This window comes from Cucurbita maxima, unplaced genomic scaffold, assembly GCF_002738345.1.
Source record: "Cucurbita maxima cultivar Rimu unplaced genomic scaffold, Cmax_1.0 Cma_Scf00078, whole genome shotgun sequence".
In the NCBI taxonomy this organism is placed as follows: domain Eukaryota; kingdom Viridiplantae; phylum Streptophyta; class Magnoliopsida; order Cucurbitales; family Cucurbitaceae; genus Cucurbita; species Cucurbita maxima.
Window position 1 is genome coordinate 409,386 of NW_019272094.1, and position 20,485 is coordinate 429,870.

The 20,485-nt window shown below is 38.6% G+C and overlaps 1 protein-coding gene and 1 pseudogene across 2 annotated transcripts in view; one reads left to right on the forward strand and one right to left on the reverse strand.

Annotated features, from left to right (window-relative positions):
* The window catches only part of LOC111472545 (exopolygalacturonase-like), a 373,620-nt gene that overhangs the window by 336,873 nt on the left and 16,262 nt on the right, over nucleotides 1–20,485 (reverse strand). The window lies entirely within an intron of this gene.
* On the forward strand, nucleotides 16,561–18,309 carry LOC111472557 (annotated as a pseudogene).

Below are 20,485 nucleotides of genomic sequence, written 5' to 3' on the forward strand. Positions count from 1 at the left end.
ATAATATATTCTAATATTCCCCCTCAAATTGGAGTCTGTAAGTCAATAACATACGAGCATAGGTCAATAACACCCAACTTGCCTTTACGAGTGTAGGTCAATAATACCCCGCTTGTCTTCCAGAAAATAGAGAGTGTTGGTCAATAGCACTCACTTGTCTTTTAGAAGAGAGTGTAGGTCAATAACACTCTTTGTCTCTCTAATAGTGAAAATATCTACCAAATTAGCTCTAAACAAATATTTGTTGATGATAGACACATTGGTTTTCTTTTTAGACTTTCAAAAAAAAATTATTGAATTTCCAAGAAAGATGCAAAACCAAAAAATTGACGTCTTTGATTGGTTTGCTTTTTAGACTTCTTAATAAATTATTGAATTTCCCAAAAATATGTAAAACTCAGAAATATACCGCTTTTGATGTATCTCATAACTTGAAGAGCTTTCTATTGATTTATGCATAAATGATTTACTCGAGGGTTGGTAATCTGTCCCATTTAATTTTATTGGAACAAAAGGAATACCTTAGTTAATCAAGAGTGATGAATATAATAATGATGTATTAAATAAAAATGTGAAGTTTTAAAGTTGGATAATAACACCAAGATTGGTGCTCTGGATCACTTGAGAGGTTGTAAGGAAAAATACGAACATCTTGAATATGCCACCTTTGAGCTTGGTGAGAAATTTGAAGATGCTTATAACGTATTCTTGATATTGGATGATTGAGAACAGTTGGCCAACCACAGTTCTCGATCTAGTAGAGGTCTAGTAGAATCATTGAGAATATATGTAGCCAATTCAATATCCAGATTAATATTAAGAGGCTACCGGTTGATGACAGAATCTAGATAGCTCGCCACAAACATCTTGATAATGAATATGTTCTTGATTTTATTGTTGAGATGAAAAAATATTGATGATTTGAGGTGCTCAATCAAAGACAATCGCTATACAAACCAGAAATTAACACTTTTGAGATGTGGAGTTAAAAGGATGATATATATCTCAATTCACCGGTCGTCCTCCGTTCTTATTTCAGTCACTTTTCTTCAGTTGTTCCTCTTCTCCTACTCTAAAATTTTTAGTTCTTCTAATATGATGAACTAGTGGGTCTTAGTTTAGATAGAAATTGAGTCTAAAACAAAGTCACGATGGAAAAATCCTTTCTTAAATACAGTTGGTTTGTGAAATAGTGGGTTTGGATTTTGGAAAGTGATGGCATTGTGGGAATGGTAGGTTTGCCGAATGGGTATATATCAAAGTTATTGAATTTGAAAAACAAGTGGGATACCAATAGAAGCTAGTGGGACTATTGTGATAGTAGTCGTAATGCTAGGCTCACAGACTTGCAACTTGTGGTGATGTATGGACTAGTCGGGGGACTGTAGTTTGTAACTTGAGGACTAGTAGTGGTTGCTTAAGGTTCAAAAGCATTGGCGATGGTTTGGCAGGAAGTTGTGGTTGTTGTGATATTCGATTGAACTTATCACAATGGATGATCGGCAACTGTAAAGGCTTCACTGATTGAGTTAGGGTTTGACTTTAGGCTCTAATGGATGATCGACTGTTGTCAAGGTTTCACTGATTGAGTTAGGGTTTAGGTTTAGAGACTCTGATACCATATTAAGAATGATGCTCTGATATCATGTTAAGAATGATGCTATGATATATGTTAAGAATGAAAAATAGAATTGGGATTGAGAGTGCAACAAACCTGGGTAAGATCAAAAGTCCAATGGATGTAAAGATATAAACTGACCAAATTTGAGAATAAAATAAAATATACTATTAATCAAATTATAAAGAAAAAAAATATTAACTCATTACGAATATATAAGATATATTTCATAACTAATTATTATAATATATTCTAATATAACCTCCCTATTTTTATTAAAAATAAACTTAAATTTTAAATAGAAGAAAAAAAATATTAACTCACGTCTAATATATATATATTTTTATTCATCTAATATATTTTTTATTAGTTCGAGTTGAATTCACCATTTAAAAATAGAGGTTTGATTCCAAAATTTATTATTTAAAGAAAATATTAAAAAATATTTAGCAAAAAAATATAATAATTATTTAACATTTCACCCAAACTCAACTAACATAATTTCTAAAAATTAAAAATCTTATTCCTATAATAATAATAACAATAAAAAATTCAATAATTGTGTAGGACGAAAATAGGGAATATATCAGCTTCGTGATATGGTAACTCATTTGAATATACAAACTCCTAGATCAAAAATGCTTAAACCCCAAATCAATATGTTTCATCCCAAATGACTGTAAACCTTCGGGAATTTGATATAACAACTATATTGAAAAACAAGACCTTTAAATTTTAAATATCAAAAAACCTAAATACCATAAAAAATCATACAAAGAAAAAATAAGATTTGGATTATTTTGTTGATAGAATATCTTAAGATAATAGTTCTTGAATAATTCAAAGCATGCAACTTAAATGTAACAGTCAAGTCAAGTTCCAACGAGAATTAAATTTTCTCGATTTTTCCTTAAAAGACAAATTTTGGGATTTTATTAAGGACCTTAAAGGTCGAATCTGAGGAACTGGTAGAAGAGAAAAATGCTCGAAGCAATCCCGAAAACCAAGAAATAAAATAAAATAGTGAAAAAAGCGGAGAGCGAAGGGGTTAGGGTTTGAGAGGAAGAACGAAGAGCAAAGATTCTTTCAATCCAGCATTTGGAGCTCGAAATCGCACAAAAAGTCTTCATAGGAAGTGATCATTGAATCAAGGAGCAGAGGTTTAGGCGTTTGGACCGTTCGATTACGTTAAGATCCGAGAAAGAACGAAGGTGAGTTCTATGGGTTTTTAGGTCTCAATTTTTCTCATGATCCGTGAGCATTTGAAGGAATTAGCTTACGTGATTTTAGTATGTTAATCTTAGTGTGTTTTTCACACATTTTTTGTGAAGGGATCCAAAGTCGCATCACATTAGGAGTTTTGAGAAGACTCCAAGAATGGTAAGAACTTGAACTCCAAAATTTGAGCGCGATTATGTTAGTCTATGGATATTTAAAAATTATACGAAAAATACTATAACGTAGAGGGATGGAAACTCTAAAACTTTGATGAAGGAATTTTATCGATATGAGATATGTGCAAGAAGATAAAAAAAAAAAAAATTCAAAGAAAATGAAACATAATAGATTTAATCGTCAGATTCTGGAATTTACGCATGTAGACGACTTCCGGTGGGACACGCGTCGATAGATCGGCGGGAGAGTGCGTCTAGAGAGCCTTGGACACGTGTCCGGCTTCCAACTAAAGCTACGCAACTGAATTCTAATGGAACATTGTAATCTTGAATAGTATGTAGTTGACATACAAGAGGATTATGTTCAAATAATAACTTAAATGGTCTATATTATATGGATATGGTTAGGTGTATTATCCTAGTAACACTATTGATACAACCCACTTTATAATTATTACAAATGATTTGATCCAAATAGTTGATATGTGAGTGGGGTATCTTATACAATGAGAAGACTAGATCAAAAAATATTTAACCTCTATTTATAAATCCATTAATTGAGAAGATAATATTTCACATGATGATGATATGCAACCTTATTTTAATCCTAAGTGAGTTATGAACTACTGCTTGCAAGAGTTTGTCTTTGATTTAGATGGGTGAAAATGGTTATGGTAGCTGATTCAATATCTACCATTTTTGGGATTTGACCAAATAGAGAGTTGAGAACATAATATCACCAAATGGAATTCACTCTTTTGTAGATTAAAAAAAAAAAAAATGGATGAGTTGTTATCAAGTGGTGAGTGATGGACTTGAACAATGGACCCCACCTCTCATTCACCGAAGAATTGACTTGATTTGTGATTTGTTTATTATAGAATCAGTGATACCTAAGATGAAAGATATAATTACAAGGGTAAACGGATTATTGATTCAGCTGTAATTATGAACCATTTGGATTAACTTATTTGTAATGATTATATTAATGAACCTAATTTGTTCTATAATGCGTAAGAGTACAAATCTAAGTGTACAGAGGAGCCACTCATAGTTAATAAATGAAAATTGATTAAGGGAAGAGGGTAATTAATTAATATTATATTATTGAAACTGAGCAAGAGAGTAACATTGAACTTGGGAAGAAAATTGGAAAGAAAATTTTGAAGGGAACTCTTAAATATTTAATTTAAAATGTTGAAATTAATATTTAATATATAAATATATTAAAAGAGATTTTTTTTTATTTAATACATTAAATATTAAAATAATTAATAAATATTAGATACATTGAAATTTAAATTTAAATGGGATTGAAATTAGTTAAATATATATGGAGACTCGTAACCATTTGAATAAGATATTTTATTGTATATTAGATAAACAAATATATTATTTATTAAAAATTATCTTATATTATTTAAATATATTATTTATTAACAATTATCTAATAGCCCTATTGTTAAGGATATTTAGTAATAAATTATAGTTTACCATATATATTATATTTGATATTTTATTATAAGGCAAATATCTAATATTTGCCTTATTATCATAGGAATCTTTCAATTTATTGTTATTTCTATATATTACTATTTTCATATCCTTGTAATTCATTTGATTATAAATAAGATAACTTTCACAGTGGTGGATTAATCAAACATTCACATGGTATCAGAGCCCTCTCGGTTTAACAACCCCGATCCTTTCTTTTCAATGGCTTTTGAATCCTCTAATCTTCTTCTCCACCACCCCTGTTGGCTTTAACGCCGCAGGGGCAGTCTTCATGGCTGCCGTAGTCGGAGCCGATTGATTACTCTTCGGCTCCACCCTATTGACCTCCAAATCACCTTTCGTCATACTTTGTACATACAACCTCACCTTTTCCAACCAAATCGGTTTTTCCCTTGGCCAATATAGTCTCTCTCATTTTCTTCCCAATCAACCTTCATCCTTCACATAAACCTTAACCTAAACCTATCAACCTTTTGCAGAGATATACCTTCGGAATCTGGGTGCTGCACTGGCCTATTCGCCAACCAAGTTGCCGCCGCCCTTCCTGCCAAAATTGGCTTCTTCGTCCGATGAGGCGACTCTTCCGACTGCCCTTCTCGCCAAAATTGGCTCCTTCGCCCAATGTGGCGACTCTTCCGGCTTCAACATTGTCTTTGTCCCTTGCTCTAGGTTTCCCCTTCTACTTCTTGGGGTTAGAAATATTCTCACCAGAGCCAAGGCAGCATCGTCGCTAAGCGACAATCCCTCTTCATGGGTTAGACATATTCTCGCCGAAGTCAAGGCAGCATCGCCGCTGAGCGGCGATCCCTCTGCAAATTGTTGATGGCCAAGAACCGGGTTGTTAGCATCTTCATGAAAAGTGTTTCTCAACCTCTTTGAATTTTCAGATTCAAGCTTCACGTTCGTTTAAATCCGACGCTTAGCTTGCGGTGGGGTGTTAAGGATATTTAGTAATAAATTATAGTTTACCATATATATTATATTTGATATTTTATTATAAGGCAAATATCTAATATTTGCCTTATTATCATAGATATCTTTCCATTTATTGTTATTTCTATATATTACTATTTTCATATCCTTGTAATTCATTTTATTATAAATAAGATAACTTTAACCGTCGTTGATTAATCAAACATTCACACCTATAAATAGTAATATTGCATCTGAGCCAAATGTTTTTGATCTCTGACCCTTTCTCTAATATAATTCTCTTGAAATTCTTTATGAGAGACTCCCACAAACGTTGACCTTATGTTTGAATCATATCAAAAAAAGATAATATGAAATTTAAAACTTTTAAGTAGATATATTGGATTTTTACAAAGGTAGAGTTCTTACTCTCATATTTGTTTATTTATTTTAATTTTTAATAAAATCAAAGTGGTTTGTCTTCTATAAAGATGGAGAATTCATTTTCTTCAATGATGTGAGAGGACTTGAGTTCTTTTACAGTTCATACGTCTTCTAGCAATTTGGAGTCCAAGGGTACTACCCTAATGATCAAATAGGTTGATGTGTATTTCTAGTATTAGCTCAAAATGTCTTTAGTAGTCTAGAATGAATTCTCATGCTCATTGCCCGCTCATTAAATGTTTTGTTCATCATTTTTGTAACACCATTTTGTCTTTGACTTACCAGGAGTTGTCCTTATTAATCTAATTCCTTAGCTACATAAAATGTCTTAAATTCTGATTTGTCATACCCTCCTTGTCTGAACTCAGACATTTGATCTTCAAGCTAGTATAATTTTCAACTTTAGCTTTCCACTTCTTGAAGGTAAAAAACACATCTGACTTATGTTTTAGTAATTAAATTTATACCTTCCTGTTTAAACCATCGATGAAGGTAACATAGAACTTTGATCCACCAAGTGATGGAACTGGAGATGATCCCCGAACGTTTGCATGGATCATTTCCAACCGCCCCAAATGTCTGTATGGACCATTTTCAATTATACTTTCTTCTATTCTCTAATAGTTTTTATGAAGCTAACTCGTTTATGTTTGCTCATAACGCAGCTCTTACAAAAACTCATATCAACAGAATTCAAGCCTTCTAAAACTCCTTTCACAGTCAACATCTTCATTTCTTTAGCGCTCTTATGTTCAAGTCTATTGTGTCATACACTTGAAATAAAAGTAGTCTCAACAGCGACTATGTTTATACACCCTAGAGTGGTGTATAAGGTTTCAGATTTTGTGTCACGTGTTACTCCCATAACACCCTTCATAATCTTCCACGTTGTAACAGCTAAGGAAAAAGAAAAAAAAAAAAAAAAGAAAAGAAAACGGAAAAAGAAAGGAAAAACAAAAAGAAAAACAAAAAGAAGAGAAAAAAAAAACTGAGTCGCCGAGTTTCGCGGATCCCACGCAAAACGACAACCACACCCCGCTCAGCCTTCAGCCCATGACTCCCAAAACCTATTAGAGTACGTACAAACAGAGAAAAGAAGGAAAATACGAGAGAGAGAGATTTCAAATAACGTCAGCGAGTTTCCAATTTTTTCGACGAGTCCCAAACCACCTCAAAATCGATGTCAAACGCTCAGTTCCCATCACGAGAAGGATCCCTAACAATAGCACAATAACTCAAGGTAGTTTTGTGCCTATTCGTAAGCATTGTCGTCGGTAGCCAAGGTCCAAAAATTGGGTTTTCCTAAACGTTCTTAGATCTGTGGTTTTAGGAACTTTTAGGCCTCAAAACTTCGAGGAAGGAAAGAGGGAAGACAAACAGAGAGGAAAAGGAAGAAAGAGGACCAAAATCGGCAATGGAAACGCCGTGGAAAGGAGAGAGAAAATGCGCCAAAAAATTGTGCAGAAGTTAGGTAAGGAAGAAGAATCCATCGGATCTAGGTCAGCTCAAACCGAATACCAAGACTCGAGGCTCAAACCAATCTAAGTCCAGCTCGTGAAATCAAGGCCCAACTATAGCGACCCAAACCTCAATCTAGCCTAGAAGCCACGGTTTAGCTGAACCAACCCGAGACCAGACCCACGGTCCAATCGAACCGACCTGTAACCCAAACACTTGCGGCTTAGTCCAGTAAACTGAGGCTCAACAACTAGCCCGACCTAATAGCCTTTTGCTGTAGTCAACCCGAACCAGAGTGTGACCCGCACCTTGACCCAACGCGCAACACACGATGTAGCGCATTCTACTTCTGCCATGTGGCACACAGTGGCGCAAGCGGTCACTCGGCTCAGCGGCTGTCGGCTCGGCTCACCTGTTTCGGCCTGGTTTCCACTCTTTCCACCCTCCTGAACTTGTTTTCGGCCCCGAGTAAGGTATTCGAGGCCGTTTTAGAGCTGTATTTCACATTTATTGAATTATTGGTAAATTAATTGTGAAATACTAACGAAAGGTGGCGAACGGTGTGATAGGAAACAAACCCCGACGACATAGGAAGCAACTCTCACGGAACGGGAGCTTACGCTAATTAGGGAGTACTTCGGCCAAGGCCAACCAAGTAAGTGGCCTTACTATAGGATAGGCTAAAGATTGTTTGAATTATGATGATGTATGAGTATGACATGCTGTGATGTATGTTAGATGTACGTTATGTATGTTTCTATGCATGACGTACATGTTATATTTGATGAACGTACTGGCTTCTATGATAAGTATGATATATGCATGAGGATGTTGTTAACATGATCATGTTTTTCATGTTGAACATGTCTTATGATGTTGTGTGTCATATTGCATCATGTCGTAGATCGACATAGGACACAACTCTAAGAGTAAGAAAATGATATTAATGTAAATATCCATGAGCACGTGTTACACAGTGTAACAAAGAGATGAGATTAGATGGTTGTGTCAGAAAGACTATAATTGGATTTAGAGGAACCTCATGCATATTGAATGTTCATAAACATAGGACTACTTCCCCTTGAGATGATGAGTGCGGACGCGCATCGTGTAACACCCCAAAAATGAAAGGAATTAGATCCAACAAGAATAAGCTGCCCATGTAAGACCTAAATGATCAAAAGGGGAGGAATTAAAGGATTAAGCAAGGATGATGATCTCAAACAAGTCATTCTTATACCCTAACAAGTAATGTTAAGGAGTTTAAGACCTATGGAAACAAAAGATTGGAAAAGTAAAAGTGAAAAAGGGCAAAAAGGTCATTTTCCTAATTATTAAGGATCTTCCCCGATTCTTAGTTTCTTATCTAGAAGGAATTTCAAGATATTCAAGAAGGGAAAGATAACAAACATGAGATGAAGAATTTTTAGAAAGATTATAGATTTTTCAAGAAAAATAATATTAAAATATTCGAAAAGTGCCAAATGACCAAAATACCCCTGAAAGAACGAACAATTACGAAAATGGCACTTTGATCAGAATCAGAGCGTCTACCGTGGCAATCTAAGTAAAATCTCTTGAAACTCAAATATCAACTGTTGGATCTTCCCTAAAATTGGATATAATCTAGAAGATGGACAAATCATCACATCCAACGACTATTATGGAAAACCAAAGTCGATGAGGCTCTGACCGGAGTAGATATTTTCAGCGGATTTTTCTAGAAAATCCAACCGCTAATTCACGATGATTCGGAGCTTTCAATGTCGGTTTAAGCTCCGCCTATAAAGTCTGAAGTAGGGGCAACAATATGGGACAAGACTCCAGAGTTATGAGCGTTTAGATTGTGGGTCTCCTACTCTCGGGTTTCTTCCAAATTCAAGAGCAATTATCCACTATTCCTCCTCAACTTATTACTAGAGTTTCTAAACAAGATTACCCACAATTTCTATGAAGGAATTGAGAGCTGAAACGTCGTAGAACAAGATACCCAAGAGATCGAAAATTCGACGTTTCGGGTGAGTTGCATACCGAGAATAATTTCTCAAAATTAAGGACCCACACTCAAAGAAGTTCCTCCAAAAAAATTCCTATAGCATGAGAAAAGGATATGGAAGAGGTTCCATTAAGAAATCGGGTCTTGAAAACCCCTAGAATCGGCTACCCGATAAAAAATCCCCTATTTTAGCTCCGGCGAGGAAAATGATTTTGGACGAACTTTGGAGTACAATATCTTAGGCTGTGATCTACGAAAAGGTATGAAATCAATCCCAAGCTCTTCCTTGTAACACCATCGTTAAGTTTAATGAAGAAATCGAGGGGAGAAACGAAGATATATAGGCTGTGGAAGGCCACTTTCAGATGGTGGCGCAAAGGACGCGTGCGTCTTCTTCCTGTCTAGAGGAAGAAGACGATGACGTGGCCGGTTCAGTTGAGCCGACCAAGTCTGCCCAAAATCTGACATTCCCTTGGTGTTTCTCAATTTTAATCCCTTTCCAGACCGGTTCTCACGAAAAAAATTTATGGTTCCAGAAACTAGACACAATAAGGAGTCTATGGAAAGAAATTTGAAGTAATTTGGATACTCGAAGCTCAAGAATGGAGGTCTCGAACGTCAACGATGTGGTAAGTAGCCACCTTGGACTTTTCTTAAGAAATACTTGTAGGAATCGCTTGGATTTTCATATGAAGCCTAAACCAAGTATGACACAAGGATATATGAAAGAAAAATCTAAAGAACCGTGAGTTAAGGCCCTAAACCGATCTAATTTCTTGGGATTTAAGGCATTAAAATAACCCACTAAATAAGCCCTGATGCCTCTGACATTTTAATGATGAGCATATTATAGAATTTTTAGGTTGTGTGAAATTTAGTGGTCAATGGATAAGGATAAGTAGGTAAACCAAGAAATGAGGCAAAATGACCATAATGCCCTTAAGGATATCTACCTACGGTTCATGACCTAGATAACCTCAAAATGCTATGAAACTCTACAGTATATCTTATTGTATGATGATTGATGAGGTGGTGAAGTTTGAAAGCCACTGGAACTCGTTAAGTAGCAAAACCAAGAATTAGGGGTAAAATGACCATAATGCCCCTAAGGAAGACTACCTGCGGGTTAAGCCCTAAATGACCTCCCAACATTATGAAATATTGTATGAATACTTATCTCATGATGTTGTATAAGGTAATAAAGTTTGGGAGTCATTGGGAAACGTTAGATAGCGAAACCAAGATATGAGAAAAAATGTATATCACAATCCACATGACTTTACCTCCTAGGATGACTAACGAGGTACCCATGAAATAAGAGATTCCCCATAGGTACCCTTGGTTGCTAATAAGATTCTAAGTGCACAAGGTTACGTTGGGCTATTCCTAAGAAGAACCTTTAAGTTCCAAGCTTGACCCAAGACATTATGCATAAACCTAAGATCCCCAGGAATACAAGGAAACACCTAGGTTAATGTAGATGGTATGCTTAACAAGTTGCTAGGATCCATGCCCGGAGTAACCATTATCTCCCATCATGAAGTGTACCACGAGATCCCTATTCCTCTTTAGGTGAGATGCCCTGCTATATGTACCACGAGCATGTGTTAATGATGGACTTATTATTTTCCTTACCTAAATGAGATGCTCTGCAACACGATATGCCAGTAGGATGCCACGTTTATGATAATGTCACCTATGCACTCATGGGGAGAAAACTAAGGGTTACTTTGAGAGTGTTCTTAGAACCAAAACACGATATATGACATGACAATCTCTAAGGGTTAGTTCCTAAAAACGAAACAAGAAGTCATATTCTATCTCAAGGTCTAAATATGCTCCAAATCACCAACCATGTCCTATAAGGTCTATTTTATATGACACGAGGATAAGCTAAAGATTTCAAGTTGGTTGGAGCAAGTTTGGAACATAAGCCAAGATGGAACTTAAGGAAACGCCTAAACAAAACATGTCAAGATTTAAGACCCTTCTAGAACCCTCTAAGGAGCCCATTATGAACTTATGACTTTCTAAAATAACTCATGCTAGTTATTACGATGGGTTCATATGATCACGAATGTATATAAGAACTTACGCCTCAAGAAAATAAGAATCTTAGAAACTTATAAGATTAAGAATCAAGAACAAGCTATACAACCACCAAGACAAGAAGAATTGTTAGGAAGGTACCACTCAAACATAAAGGACCAAAGTCCTCAAGACTCAAAATTCAAGAAGGCTAGGTATTACTTTAAGCATGTCTAATTATGACCCATAACTAAGGAGACTTTTTTCCTCTTCTAGGTGGGATGCCCTATACCGTGTTTGCTTTGCAGGATGTCATGTTTGGCCTCATTCCCCTCACCTAGATGAGATGCCATGCGCCATGTATGATTTGCAGGATTCCATGTTCATGTATGCACCGATCACGTGACCTATATGGTCTATGTTAGATTATGCGACCTTTATGGTCTATGCTATGTTCATGCATGCATCGATCATGTGACCTTTATGGTCTATGCCATGTTCATGCATGCATCGATCACGTGACCTTTATGGTCTATCATGGGGAGTAAACTATGGCCACGATGGAGCAAGACGAGAGTAAGTTATCCTAGCCATGAATCAAGAACCTCTTAAGACCTCCCACGGTACATCATGCTTATGACTTAGACTACGCTGCTTGGAACGTATGAGGCCTTGAACATAGGTATCAAGACTATGTCACTTGGAATGCATGAATCCTCGGACATAGGATGACAAGTATATGTCTAGTACCGTAAGTCCTAAGGGGAGTGTCTTAGAGAATGAATTAAGAAACATAATAAGAACTTACAACAAAAACAAGAACAAGAACAAGAACAAGAACAAGAACAAGCAAAAACAAAAGTGTGGTACCCTAGCATATCAAGGACATGATTAAGAGCCTGCAAGTAGGCTGCTTACTGAGTCTTGTACTCATTCCTTATTCTCCATTTTTTCAGGAAATAAGGAGCTTGTCAAAGTCGGGAGTGGACTCTGAAGCAGGTGCCACAGACAAACCTCACCCGTTATCCTTCAACCCTTTTGTGTTGTCCCTTAACTTGTGTTTTAACTGTTGTGTTGTGTTTTATAATACTTTGTGTAAACTTTATTTTGATATAATGTTTGATATGTTTTAAGTTTGGGTTGTTTTATTTTATGAAAAATTTATCCGTCTTTCTAGAGTCATCGAGTCAGCCCGGTCCTTACAGATCGTATGATGGGGACGAATGCGCATAGGTGCAAATGCGCACATATAAGGGTGTTCATGAGGTGCATGACACTATGAGGTTCCGATGACCTTTAAACGTTGCTACAAATTAGCTTGACCAGAGGATCCAGGGGGTGTGCGAGCGCCCTAGGGATTCACACTCGCACGTGTGAGTCGTGTGTAGGGAAGTACTATATATCCAATTTGTCCGAGACTAGAGGCCACCCTTATGATGATTAGAGATAGGCCCCTAACTCATGATTACATGTGCTTGTATTAGCATGGTCCCTATAGTGGGGTCACTTACTAAGTATTTCGAAATATTCAGGCTGTGTGGCATATTGTTTTTCAAGTAAAGGCAAGGTTCCCATGTACGGTTGACGACGACATTGTGATTAGAGACTATGACGCGTGCATAGGATAGTTGAATATTTAAAATTCCTAGTTTTGGTTAGGATAGAGGGTTTGCAGTTCATTTATTGAAATTATTTAATTTGTAATTGTTTTTATCTTATTTTAAACTCCAGTATGATGTTTGAAACACGTAAGATCGACAGTGTTTTCTAGTGATTTAACTTATTCTGAAGTTTTAAATTTTTTCGCTAATTAAGATGAGCATCTTTAGAGTTATATTCTGCATTAGAGATGAGCATGAGATGTTAGTGACAACTCTGGATGTGTGGAAATTTAGGGTCATTACAGTTGGTATAAGAGCTCTAGTTTTTAGATTTTGTAGACTAGTTTACAATGTAGGCTTAGCACGCTCCATGGTCCTAACGTCAATGCCCTGTCATCGTCAGGTACGCCTTGCATAAGATGAGAAATGAGAAACGTTTTTGAACTCGCATGCATTTTTCTATAGTTATTACTTAAATTTATGTGATATTTTAAGTATTTATTAATGAGTATGATATGATATATAACATGTTGAGTGTTTACTACAGTGGTGTTATGATGTTTTGTATAATGTGTATATTGTTATTTATATATGCATAGTATTAAGGCCTTAGACTTAAGAAACCTTATATTGGTTTATAGAACCATGCCCAGAGGATGAAGAAGAGAATGAAGAGGAAGAGGAAGACGAGGATGGGGGCAACCCCGTCTTAGAGAAATAGAACGAGGTGTGGTAGTAGAGGGCCCACCTCGAGAAGGATCAGAGGTTGGGTCGGTAACAGTTATGCCGCCCCCAGTCTTACCACCAGTTGCACTACCACCTCTAGCTTCTCCACTACAAGCTGAGCCTCCACCCCAGCCTGCTCTACCACCACAAGCCGCACCTAAGGTTGCACCCCCAACGGCCGGAGTAAATGCTAATATTAAGTTAATGTGTGAGTCCATCCAAGCCTTAATTCAAACCTTGGTAACCACTCAGCAAGCCAATCTACTAGCCAGCCAATAGGCCCAGGAACAGGCCCAAGCACAGGCACAGGCACAGGCACAGGCATAGGTCGATGCTCAGGGCAATACCTTAGGAAACCCTCCACAACCTATTAGATGTTCAAATTGGATAAAGAATTTCAAGAGATATGACCCTCGACCATGCGCCGACTCCTTAAAAGACCCCATAGAAGACAAAAGGTCGCCTGCATAACATTCGTCCTACAAAAGGATGCAGAGATGTGGGGGAGAGATAACAAAACCCTTCTTAACCTTGAAGGGGGACCTATGAGCTGAGAACGGTTTAAAAAGGCCTTCCTTAAAGAATATTATCCTAAGACAGAGCAACTTAAGAGGCAGCAGGAGTTCGCCCATATGGTACATGGTGGACTCACAGTGGAGAAATACAACCGAGAGTTTAAGAGACTCAAGAGATTTGCACCGTCCATGGTGGACACCAAAGAAAAGATGACAGAGAAGTTTGTACTGGGTTTGGAATCAAGAATCTGCTGTATGCTGGAAGCGTTCAACCCAAAGACCTATGAGGAAGCCTTGAGAACTGCCAAGGCTTAAGAGAAACCAAAGAATGAGAGATGATGTGAGGAGCCAGTAGTAATTGGGCAAAAGCGCCCACATGAATCAGGAGGCTCTGACCGTCCTCCATTAGCACGTAGGCACCTTTCCAACAACTGGCCTGCTCTAAGATGGAATGAGCGACACCCTCCTCGACATACAATAGGAACCCCAAGAATCAAGATGGGGCTAGAGGGAGGTGAGAAGAAGGGTGCACTCTCTGTGGAAGAATATATGGTGGGAGGTGCATGGTTGCTCGCCGAGCGTGTTATAGATGTGGTCAAGAGGGGCACATCGCCCTGAACTGCATAGCTAGAAACGATGAAGCACAACTAAACCTTCCTAGAGTAGTAGAACAGGCAGAACAACCGGCACCACCGCGAGCTCAAGCTAGGGCTTACGCGTCTACGAGCAAGGACACTGGGAGGTCCGACGCCGTGGTGATAGGTACACTATCTATTTTAGGTCATTTCGCTTTTACCTTATTTGATTATGGTTCCACACATTCCTTTATTTCTATGCCTTTTGTAGACTTAGTATCTAGGGATAGAGTAAAGGATAGCCAAGTAATCATAGGAAACCAAACTCTAAGCGTTGACCTGATGGTAGTAAACATGACGGATTTCGACGTCATACTAAGCATGGATTGGGTAGCCGAAAACCAAGCTAGTATAGATCGTCGTAAAAAGGAAGTAAAATTTTCACCACCGACAGGACCTACCTTTAAATTTAGAGGCACAAGTACTGGGATTACCCCCAAGGTAGTCTCGATGATGAAAGAAAAGAGGTTAGTCCAACAAGACGGATGGACTATATTAGCATGTGCTATACATGTAAGGGGAAAAGAGAAGACCCTAGAAACGTGCCAATAGTAAACGAGTTCCCGAATGTATTCTCGGACGACCTACCTAGAATACCCCCTTCCCAAGCGGTCGACTTCGTTATTGAACCCGAGTCGGAAACTAGGCCTATTTCTAAAGCACCTTATCTCATGATGCCAGCAGAGTTGAAGGAACTCAAGGCGCAATTGCAAGACTTACTAGATAAAGGGTTCATTTGACCTAGCGTGTTTCCCTAGGGTGCACCAGTGTTGTTGGTTAAAAAGAAAGATGGATCGATGCATCTCTGCATTGATTACAGAGAGCTAAATAAGAGAACCATAAACAATAAATACCCTCTGCCTAGAATAGAAGACTTATCTAATCAACTTAGAGAGGCAACTGTATTCTCCAAGATAGATCTTCGGTCAGGTTACCACCAAATTAGGATCAATGAAAAAGACGTACCAAAAACAGCATTTAGGACAAGGTATGGTCACTTCGAGTTCGTAGTGATGTCATTTGGCATCACCAATGCCCTAGCTATGTTTATGGAGTTAATGAGCCGAGTATTCAAGAAATGTCTATACATGTTCGTGATCGTGTTCATTGACGACATCTTATATATACTCGAAAATAGACATAGAACACGAGGAACACCTCCGAAAAGTCCTAACCACTCTAAGAGAGAACAAGTTGTAAGCTAAGTTCTTCAAATGTGAATTTTTGTTACGACAAGTCTCTTTCCTAGGACACGTGGTGTCAAAGGACAGAATATTTGTAGATCCCACCAAGGTCGAAGCAGTCACAAAGTGAGAATGCCCAACTATGGTATAAGAAGTAAGGAGTTTCTTAGGATTGTCGGGATACTATTGAAGGTTCGTGCATGACTTCGCTAGGATAGCCTCGCCTTTAACAAAGTTAACAAAAAAAAAAAAAAAAGGTACCATTTAGATGGAATGATGCTTGTGAGGCAAGCTTCTAGAACCTAAAAGAGAGATTGGTAACCGCTCCAATACTCACAGTACCCGAGAGCTCAGAAGGGTATGTGATTTATAGTGATGCCTCCATGAAAGAACTAAGATGTGTATTAATGCAACACAACAAGGTTGTCGCATATGCGTCTCATCAACTTAAGGAATACAAAAATAACTACCCTACCCATGACCTAGAGTTAGTCGCTGTAGTGTTCACACTGAAAATTTTGCAACATTACCTGTATGGAGAGAAAACTCAAATTTTTACCGACCACAAAAGTTTACTTCTTCACCCAGAAAGAATTAAATATAAGGAAGAGAAGGTGGTTTGAATTGGTGAAGGATTATGATGTAGATATCCAGTACTACCCTGGAAAAGCAAACGTGGTCGCTGATGCTTTGAGTAGAAAGACGGTCCTTTCGTCGGCCCTCATTACGAGGGAAGTAAGGGTACAAAGAGAATTCGAGCGAGCCAACATAGCTGTAGCAACCAAGGGAGTCATAGCAGAGCTGGCCCGACTAACAGTACAACCTACACTTAGGCAAAGAATTATTACCTCCCAACGAGGGGATCCTAACCTACAGAAAGTCCTAGGACAACTAGACGAAAGTTCAGTAGATGAATTCTCAAAGTTCTCAGATGAAGGACTATTGTATTAGGGACGCCTATGTGTTCCGACAATAGAGGATTTAAGGAAAGAGATACTGATGGAAGCTCACAACTTGCCATTTTTCATGCATCCAGGAGGCACTAAGATATACCAAGATTTAAAACAACACTTTTGGTGGAAGAGCATGAAGAGGGACGTGGCCGAGTTTGTGAATAAGTACTTAGTTTGTCAACAAGTGAAAGCTCTTAGACAAAAGGCGGAGGGGTTGTTGTAGCTCTTAAGCATACCGGAGTGGAAGTGGGAAAACATAGCGATGGACTTCTTAGTAGGATTACCCAAAACGCCCAAAGGCTATACAGTGATCTGGGTAGTTGTCGATAGGTTGACCAAGTCAGCACACTTTCTACCTGGGAAAGCTACGTATACAGTTGACAATTGGGCACAACTATATGTGAAAGAAATAGTAAGACTACATGGAGTCCCAGTATCTATAGTGTCAAATCAGGATCCACGCTTTACGTCAGTGTTCTGGCGCAGACTTCAAAAAGCACTGGGTACCCGCCTCGACTTTAGTACTGCCTTCCACCCCCAAATAGATGGACAAACGAAGCGTTTAAACCAAATTCTAGAGGACATATGATGTGCTTGCGTACTAAATTTTAAGGGAAGTTGGATTCCAAACTCCACCTTATGGAATTCTCGTATAATAACAGCTTCATGCCACTATTGGTATGGCACCGTTTGAGGCCCTGTATGGGCAAAGGTGTAGGTCCCCACTATGTTGGGATGAGGTAGGCGAGAGAGAGTTAGTAGGACCCGATCTGGTTTGACTCATCAATTAGGCTGTCTAGAAAATTCGAGCGAGGATGCGTACTCTCAAAGTAGACAGAAAAGCTACGCCGATGTACGGCGTAGAAGCTTAGAGTTTGAGACAGGGGACCCAGTATTCCTCAAAGTGGCACCTGTGAAAGGTGTCTTGAGGTTCAAACGTAAAGGAAAGTTAAGTCCTAAATTCATTGGACCATTCGAGATCCTAGAGCGAATTGGTCCTTTAGTGTATAAGTTAGCCCTACCTCCAGCCCTCTCAAGAGTGCACGATATATTTCACGTGTCGATGCTGAGGAAGTACATCATGGACCCTATCCACGTAATACACTACGAACCACTCCAACTCAATGAAGATCTGAGCTACGAGGAAAAACTAGTAAAAATCTTAGCTAGAGGAGTAAAAACCTTACGCAACAAGAACATTGCATTCGTTAAGGTACTGTGACGGAATCACCACAGCGAGGAAGCCACGTGGGAGCGAGAGGACGAAATAAGAGAAAAATACCCTAATTTACAAGAATTTGAGACTTTCGAGAACGAAAGTTCTTTTTAGGGATATAATGTAACAACCCGGGAAAAAGAAAAAAAAAAGGAAAAGGAAAAAGAAAAAGAACAAAAAAAAACCTGCGAGTTTTTCGGCGACCTCCGAGTTTTGCAGACCCCATGCAAAACGACAACCGCACCCTGCTCAGCCTTCAGCCCACGACTCCCAGAACCTATAAGAGTACCTGCAAACGGAGAAATGAAAGAAAATACGATAGAGAGAGAGAGATTTCGAATAACGTCCGCGAGTTTCCAATTTTTTCGACGAGTCTCAAACCACCCGAAAACCGACGCCAAACGCTTAGTTACCATCACGAGAAGGATGCCGAGCGATAACACAATAATTCAAGGTTTATTTCGTGCCTATTTGTAAGCATCGTTATCGATAACCGAGGTCAGAAAATTGGTTTTCGTAAACGTTCTTAGATATGTGGTTTTAGGAACTTTTATACCACAAAACTTGAGGAAGGAAAGAGGGACGACAAACAGAGAGGAAAAGAAAGAAAGAGGAACGAAAACGCCGTGGGAAAGAGAGAGAAAATGCGCCGAAAAATTGTGTAGAAGTCGGGTAAGTAAGAAGGATCCATTGGATCCAGGTCAGCCCGAACCGAATACCTAGACTTGAGGCTCAAACCAATATAAGTCCAACCCGTGAAATCGAGGCCCAACTATAGCAGCCCAAACCTCAATCTAGCCTAAAAGCCACGGTTCGGCTTTACCAACTCGAGACCAGTCCCACGGTTCAATCATACCGGCCTGCAACCCAAACACTTGTAGCCCAGTCCAGTAAATCGAGGCCTAACAACCAGCCCGGCCCAGTAGCCTTCTACTGCAGTTGACCCGAACCGGAGTGTGACCCCCGCCTCAACCCGATGCGCACCGCATGACGTTGCACGTTCTGCTTCTGCCACATGGCACACAGTGGCGCAGGCAGTCCTTCGGCTTGGCTCGGTGGCTCCTCCAACGGCTCTTAGCAGTTTTTCAGCTCGGCTCACCTATTTCGGCCCAGTTTCCACTGTTTCGACCCTCCCATACCTATTTTCGGCTCCGATTAAGGTATTCGAGGCCGTTTTAGGGTCGTATTTCACATTTATTGAATTATTGGTAAATTAATTATGAAATACTAACGGAAGGTGGCGAACAGTGTGATAGGAAACAATCCCTAGCAACGTAGGAAGCAGCCCTCACGGAACGGGAGCTTACGTTTAGCTAATTACGGAGTACTTCGGCCAAGATCAACCAAGTAAGTGGCCTTGCTATAGGATAGGCTAAAGATTGTTTGAATTATGATGATGTATTAGTATGACGTGTTGTGATGTATGTTAGATGTATGTTATTTATGTTTCCATGCATGACGTACCTGTTATATCTGACGCACTTACTGGCTTCTATGATGAGTATGATATATGTATGACAATGTTATTAACATGATCATGTTTTCTATGTTGAACATGCCTTATGATGTTGTGCGTCATATTGCATCATGTTGTAGATCGGCATAGGACACAACCCTAAGAGTAAGAAAATGATATTAATCTAAATATCCTTGAGGACATGTTACACAATGTAACAAAGAGATGAGATTAGAGGGTTGTGTCAGAAGAGACGTATAATTGGATGTAGAGGGACCTCATGCATATTGTATATTCATAAGCATAGGGATACTTCCCCTAGAGATGATGAGTGCGGACACGTACCGTATGATGAGCGCGAATACGCACAGGTTAGCTTGACTAGAGGGTCCAGGAGGTGTATGAGCGCTCTGGGGATTCACACTCGCACGTGTGAGTCGTGTGTAGGGAAGTACTACACATCAAATTTGTCCGAGATTGGAGGCCACCCTTATGATGATTGGAGATAAGTCTCTAACTCATGATTGCATGTGTTTGCATTAGTATGGTCCCTATACTGGGGTCACTTACTGAAGGTCGTGTGCCATATTGTTTTTCAGGTAAAGGTAAGGCGTCCATGTACGGTTGATGGCGACATCGTGATTAGAGATTATGGTGCGTGCATAGGATAGTTGCATATTTAAAATTCCTAGTCTTGGTTACGATAGGGGTTTGCATTTCATTTATTTAAATTATTTAATTTTTAATTGTTTTTATCTTATTTTGAACTCCAGTATGATGTTTGAAACACGTAAGACCGACAGTGTTTTCTAGTGATTTAACGTATTCTGAAGT